We start from the raw sequence: 6,150 nt of genomic DNA on the forward strand, positions 1-6,150 counted from the left end.
CATTGATTTATCGCTAGACGCCTTTGTTTTGAAATAAAACAGTTTTTTCCTTCTCCTGTAAAATTTACCTCGCTGGGGTTAGCCGGTTTTATTACAAGGCCGACGTTTTTATTGTGTTATGTGTCTTATTTCAAAGTTACTGTACCTGTTATTCTTGAACACAGAAGACGAGAACAAGGTGTCTGGAAAGGACAATGAAGATTGTTGTTTTTATTATCAAATGAAATTTTCGTTATTACTATACCCTTTTGAAGGAGGCATAAGAAGAAGAGGGAAAGGCAACTTTTCACATTTTTGTGATGAGCTAATCAGTGGATATCTCATAAGGATGGACTTGTCCACATATAAATCTGGCTGAAAAATGGGGAAGAGCCACCAGGTACGCCATGTTTAAAAATACCGTGTTGTATGCGAGAAATGAGAAAGTCAAACTTTAAAATCGTTTGGGGGGGTTTTTTCCTCAAAAGTGAACAAAATTACCTTATCCCTTTTTCCTTTGCCCATTTAGTTTTTGGTTGGACGAGACAGAAAGGTTTGTTGGGCTTTGATGGTGTTGTCTGTTGCATTTTGTTTCATAGGTAATCCCTTGCATCGCAATAAGATCAAATGAGAGATATTACATTCATGCAGTGGTGCAGCTTTTAGGTCACCAGGCAGGTGGCCACGAGACTACGGATGCGGGGACTCCTGTGTGCCCCTTGCAACTGGAATGGAAGTTAGTTAAGATTTAGATCCCTTGCAACACAGTGAGGTTATTTGAGAGACGCCATCTCAAAGTTCAATATCAGTCTGCCATAGAACATTGACTTCATGTGAGCCAGGTATCAAAGCCCATTGAACCTCTGAAAAAAAATTTTTTTTTCATATCGTCTCCCGTGGGATTTAAGCCAAGGAGGACCTTCTGCTCTACGGGCGAGTGACTTAACCATGAAATTTAGACTAGATTGTGGAGATATAGGACTTAATATGGAGATACGACATTTGTACTTTGAGGTATTCAGTTCAATTTTTCAGAAAACTGGATTTTCTTAAAACAAAAACTGTTTCTCAATTCCACCGGAAAACAGCAATCTGAAAACTTTTTAAGTTGAAACATTGATTACACACACAAACAATGAGTAACAGTTAGATGTATGGGTTGGCGATTGATTTGAATCTGGTGCCATCTCAAACTTTGAAGGCTTATTTCTCAAAACCGAAGTGCGTGACATACGACAGTTGTACTCTGGGCCGACGATTTGTATGCAGATGGACAAACCTTACTCCAACCTGTACATTTACAATTATGTATATATGTGACAGCGTGGTGGAATCAGGCTCTCGTCAATTTTTGGGCAGGTAGAGGTTTTGGTATCATCTTAAAGCTTGTTCAATTGTCTTTAATTTGGTGAAACAAATATCCATTTGTCTCTAATATAAGTCTAGATATTTGCGAACGAAGAAGGTAAGGGTCACCAGTTTTCAGAGGTAAAATTAGTGAGAAAATGACGCCAAAGATTAGTTATTTCCTTAGCTTAAGAGTCCGTTGCAACTGAAAATTTACATTTATTGTGCCTTTAATCAACGTTTTAAAGAAAAATCCACACAGAAATGAGTTCATTAATGGGCATGAAAGGTGTTGAGCCAAAAAACAAAAATTTGATAAAAATTCACAAACCTGCAGAAAATTGCAAGTTTCTTCACTTTGATTATTTTGACGAGAGCCTAATTCCACCACGCTGCCTCACAGATGTATACATAATATTCCCCAGGAAGTGTCAATGGCCAAGATTTTATGACTGTGCCGGCCAAAAAACTAGCCAGTTGTAAATTTACATTTAGTAAGTGAGAGTTTCAGGACAATTGTTTATGTTAGTGCAGCAGACTAGAGAGAGAGTAACATTCCAAGAAAATGAGGAGATAAGGACGATAGATGTTTTCAGTTTAATTTTTGAAAAGGTTTTACGGCGCTCGCAACTGCATAAGGTCATGTAAGCGCAAATGATAGATGTTTGATGGGAAAGAAGGGGGAGAGATAAGAACGATAGATGATTGACAGGAGAGAAAGAGGAGATATAAGGACGATAGATGTTTGATAAGAAAAAAAGGAGAGATGAGGACGATATATGTTTGATAGGAAAAAAGGAGGAGAGATGTGGACGGCAGATGTTTGATAGGAAAGAAGGAGGCGAGATAAGGACGATAGATTTTTTATAGGAAAGAAGGAGAGATAAGAACGATTGATGATTGACAGGAAAGAAAGAGGAGATATAAGGAATATAGATGTTTGATAGGGAAAAAAGGAGAGATAAGGACGTTAGATGTTTGATAGGGAAAAAGGAGGAGAGATAAGGACGATAGGTGCTTAATAGGAAAGAAGGATGGGGGATAAGGACAATAGATGTCTGATAGGAAAGAGGGAGGGAAAAGGAAAATGGATGTTGATAGGAAAGAGGGAGGAAAGATGAGGACGATAGTTGTTTGATACGAAAGAAGAAGGACAGATAAAGACGATAGATTTTTTATAGGAAAGAAGGAGGAGAGATAAGGGCGATAGATTCTGATGTTTGACAAGAAAGAAGGAGGAGAGATAAGAATGATAGATTTTGATAGGAAAGAAGGAGGAGAGATAAGGACGATAGATGTTTGATATAAAAGAAGGAGGAAACCACAGCAGAGCACCCGCCAACCACCCATGAGATTAAGTAGATGGCTATACATACAGATGTTTTGGGAGGAAAAATAATGAGGGTTGGGGAGGGGGAAGTAAGGGAGAAGGTAGATGTGAGATTATGGGTGTGGGTAGGAGCGGGGGTGTGGTGGTGTGGGGAGGGAGCAGGATAGAGGGGAGAGGGGTGGTATTTTTATCAGGATGCGCACTTATCGACAAATCTGTCAAAAGTTTTGTTCCCTTTAATGTTATGTTTGCGCTGTATCATCGCCAAACAGCCATTGATTCTCTCTCTCTCTCTCTCTCTCTCTCTCTCTCTCTCTGTGTGTGTGTGTGTGTGTGTGTGTGTGTGTGTGTGTGTGTGTGTGTGTGCGCGTGTGTGTGTGAGTGTACGTGCGAGTGTGTGTGTATGTGTTAGTGTGTTTGTGTTTGTGTTTGTTTGTGTGCGTGTGTGTGAGTGCGTCAGTGCGTGTGTGTGCGTGTGTGTGTGTGTGTGTATGTGTCTGTGTGTGTGAGTGTATGTGTGAGAGTATGTGTGAGAGTATGTGTGAGTGTGAGAGCGTGTCTGTGTGTGTGAGTGCGTGTGTGTGTATGTGTGTGTCTGTGTGAGTCTGTGTGTGTGCGAGTGCGTGTGTGTGTGCGTGTCTGTGTGTGTGAATGTGAGTGCATTTGTGTGTATGTGTTAGTGTGTGCGCATGTGTGTGAGTGTATGTATGTGTGCGTGTGAGTGTGTTTCTCTGTGTGTATATGTGTGTTTTTTGTGTGTCTGTGTGTGTGTACGGTGTGTGTCTGTCTGTCCGTTAATTGTTGTGATGTGCACACACCAGATAGACACAACTGTCAGATTGAACGCCGTCAAAACTCCTCCATAACTGTGTCCACGTTGTTGCAACATCAAGGTCACCTGAAGGTCACGTGAAGGTTAGGCGAAGGTCAGGCGTTTTTAAAGGTCACCGACCCCATCAATGACAGAGGTTTACAGCGGTGTTGCTAACAGCGCCCAAGGGCAATAACTCGACTCTCTCTATGTGGGTGGTTGGCGGTTGCCCTGGTCTTGTCTCCTCCTTCTTTCCTATCTAACATCTATCGTCCTTATCTCTCCTCCTTCTTTCCTTTCAAGCATCTACCTTCCTTATCTGTCCTCCTTCTTTCCTTTCAAACATCTATCGTTCTTATCTCTCCTCATTCTTTACTATCTAACATTTCTTTTCCTTATCTCTCCCCCTTCTTTTCTCTCAAACATCTATCTTCCTTAGCTCTCCTTCTTCTTTCGTTCCAAGCACCTTTCTTCCTTATCTCTCCCCCTTCTTTCCAATGAAACATCTATCGTCCGTATCTCTTCTCCTTCTTTCCTGTCAAACATCTATCGTCCTTATCTTTTCTCCTTCTTTACTTTATTATAAATGAGTCTCTAGTAGCATCAACTCTAATCTCCGTCACATAAATGACCTATCTGTGTCGCAAGTGCCGTAAAACTCTATCTAGAGCATGTCTCTCTATGGACAGCCTTGTCCCGTACGATCTGTACCCACCAAGTGAAATCAGCCGCTCGACGATGTGTGTGTGGGAGGTGTTGGTATCACCTCTAAGCTTGTTTTAATAATATAGTTGTGGTTCTTTTTTCCAGTTCAAATATACACATGACAAATTCAAATGACGCATAGAAAGACCAAATTACACCTAACAAATCAAAATATACAAATGACGTCATAAAAAGTCCTAATACAACAATAGCAAGATCAAATGTAAACACATAACAAATTTAAATGCCACATAGTAAAATCAAATGTGAATATGCTTGAAATGGAGAGAAAAGAGGCTTAAAGTATAAGAAGGGTTTCAAGGTAAGAAATAAAAGGATTTAGGTTTGTTTTGTTTTTTTGCTACGAAAAAGTTAGATGTAAGCCGTCTGGTGGCACGAGGTAGAAATCAGGTGAAACGAAACTAATAAAAAAAATTCTAATTTTTTAAAAACTCGAAAATAAACACACATGTTTAAACAGACACGAATGGTTAGGATAAAAATCAACAAACTGCTGGTGTTTATAAAAGTAGCTGCGTGAAATATAAAGCCATGTTTGTTTACTTTTATTTGCTTATTGTTGCACAACAAAACGCTGTAGCATATAGGCTTGCATTGATCTGAAGACTGCTGCCATTTTCGCTATAGTGACAGCTTGGGTTTTTTATTCCATCAACTGGTCAAGTGTTACCATCCTTTGTTGGTGAGTCTGCTAGGAGATCATTTAGTCTCTTGCTTCAGTAAACATCTGTTTCAAATCGTATTTCCAAAAAATAATGTTTCAATTGGGAAATGATATTGCTATTAGGTTATTTAAGAGGCAGGACCTCCGAGATCAACGTCTATCTCCGAAAGGACCGATCCAAAAGGTAAATTCGTGTAAAGTGCCTTTCTCAAGGACACAACGCCGAGCCGAACTGAGGCTCGAACCCCCGAACCCGAATTTCACGATTACAGGTCCGATAACCTAACCACTATGCTACCCACGCCACCTAATCGTATGTCCAAATTAAGAAACGTTTTCACAGAAGGTAAGACTTGGTATGCAGGTGGCAAGATATTTCACCTCCAGTCTGTTTCACGAAACCAAACTGTTGAACGAAGCAAAAAATGAAAAATGAAAAAATTAAAATTAAAATTAACAATTTAAAACAAAAAAAGAATGGGTAGGATAACACAAGCGTTCTCGTAGATGCTAAGAAAGTGTTTGTAGGGGGGAAGATATTTCACCACCGATCTATTGATGAGTTGTTAAAGCTTGCCTTAATTCAGGAGCGTTGTTACATGCCGAGCATACTTCGTTGTGGGGATTGTTGGAAGAGTTTCTTAGAGGGATGGGTTGAAATGATAGCTGCCATTCCCTCTACTTGAAAGTCGCTAAAGACCAGGCCACCCTCAGCACTGACAGCAAATGTCATTGTGCGGTTCAGTCCCCTTCGATCCAGCACTACTGGAACAAAGCATTGACCACTCCGTGCTCTTCCTCGGTTTTTCTTCGTCAACAGCTTGATACCAGCCTCATCGATGAAGGCAAACTCATACCGCTAAATGTTCTGCATCAGCCATGCTGCATATTGTTATCTGGATGCTTCAGTCCTATCTGAATTTCTTTCTGCGGGAGCATCCTCGGGATTTGATTTTATGTTGATCTATTCACCCTAAAAGGATACTACTTATGGTTGTCGTCAACTCAGTTTGAGCACATTAAAAATGCTTTTCACGCTGATTAATCTTTGTGGGGGATATTTGCATTTGCTATGCGGCATTTGAACTTGCTATTGTGTTACATTTGAATTTGCTATTTGTACATTTGAACTTATTACGCATTAAAGTTGCACTAAAATTTCCTATTGAACATTAGAACTATCTACGAGTATGTTGCGTGAAACTTTCTACGTGGCATTTGAACTTGCTATGGGGCATTTGTATTTCCTAAGTGTACATTTCATCTGGAAAAAACTATAATATTAATAATAAT

Source organism: Aplysia californica, unplaced genomic scaffold, assembly GCF_000002075.1.
Source record: "Aplysia californica isolate F4 #8 unplaced genomic scaffold, AplCal3.0 scaffold00835, whole genome shotgun sequence".
Classification (NCBI taxonomy): Eukaryota; Metazoa; Mollusca; class Gastropoda; order Aplysiida; family Aplysiidae; genus Aplysia; species Aplysia californica.